The sequence below is a fragment of the Brassica oleracea genome, chromosome C4 (assembly GCF_000695525.1).
Source record: "Brassica oleracea var. oleracea cultivar TO1000 chromosome C4, BOL, whole genome shotgun sequence".
NCBI lineage: Eukaryota > Viridiplantae > Streptophyta > Magnoliopsida > Brassicales > Brassicaceae > Brassica > Brassica oleracea.
In genome coordinates this window covers 27,455,203-27,456,435 of record NC_027751.1, presented here as the reverse complement: position 1 = coordinate 27,456,435, position 1,233 = coordinate 27,455,203, and positions in this window count along the sequence as shown.

The window sequence follows — 1,233 nt, the reverse complement described above, 5'->3', positions numbered from 1 at the left end:
AGATATGTCGGAAAAATCAAAGGCGCGGTCTGATGTTTTCGAGTTTGAGAGTATACGAGTATACGTATCCACTCCCCCTCTTTTTAATGAGAGGGGACATCTGAATTTGCCTTTCGACAAACTGCCTACGTACTCCTTATGGAGATCAAGCCGTCTCGTAATTCGGTGATTGCGAGTTGGTCAGTGATAGTATTTTTTGAGATGCATCGCGTTCCAGGTCCTTGGAATTTTTATGCCTTGAATGTTGGCTATTTCGTAGGAGCCCAGTCGGACGATTTTTTCGATTTTATAGGGTCTTTCCCTGTTTGCTCCGAGTTTTCCCGCGTTTCGTTCAGCGGTGTTTTGGAAGACTTTGCGAAGGACTACATCTCCCGGATTAAATCTGCGATTCCGTACGTTGGAATTGTAGTACTTTGCGTCTGCGTGTTTGTAATTTTGGATTCGGATGAGCGCTCGATCTCGGCGCTCGTTAATGAGATCGAGATCGTCGAGGAGCATTGCGTTGTTGAGCTCCTCTCGTTCGGGAAGTAATCTTCTTCGAACACCGGGAATCATGCATTCCGTTCCATACAACAGAGCGAAAGGGGTTTCTCCTGTTGCTCGCCTCGGGGTGGTACGGTGGGACCAGGGGACTCCCTCGAGCTTTCGCATTTTCGTGCGAACTTCTCGCAATCTCCGATCATTGTTGGCCAGTAGAATCCATGGCGCTTGATTTTCATTGCCAGTGATCTTCTGCCGGAATGATTGCCGCAGGACCCGGAATGTACATCTTCCATCACTTTTCTCGCTTTTTCTCCTTCCAAGCACGTCATGAGTGGTCCGGAGAATCTCCATTTGTAAATTTCGCTGTCGATCGTTACGTAGCGCGCGGCCTGCGTTCGGATTTTGCGGGCCACCCATTTTTTGAGAGGTAATTTTCCGTCGGTGATGTAGGCTCGAATCGTTTCCAGCCATGGGGTATCGTAGCCGTAATCGGATTGCTCCGGTTCCGGCTGTACTGCAACTTCCTCTACCTCGTCGTCTTGATCTCCGATGAGGTTGATGACGATTGGTGGTCTGATACTTGGGTGTTCGATAAATTCGACCGGAATTACTCTTTTAAGACCTGGGTCGGAACTTGACGCCAGGCGCTAAAGCCGCGAGGGCATCTGCCTGGACGTTTTCGGAACGGGGAATTCGCGTAAGGGCAAAACAGTCAAACTTTTGAGCTAGTTTTTGGACCAGTTTGAGGTA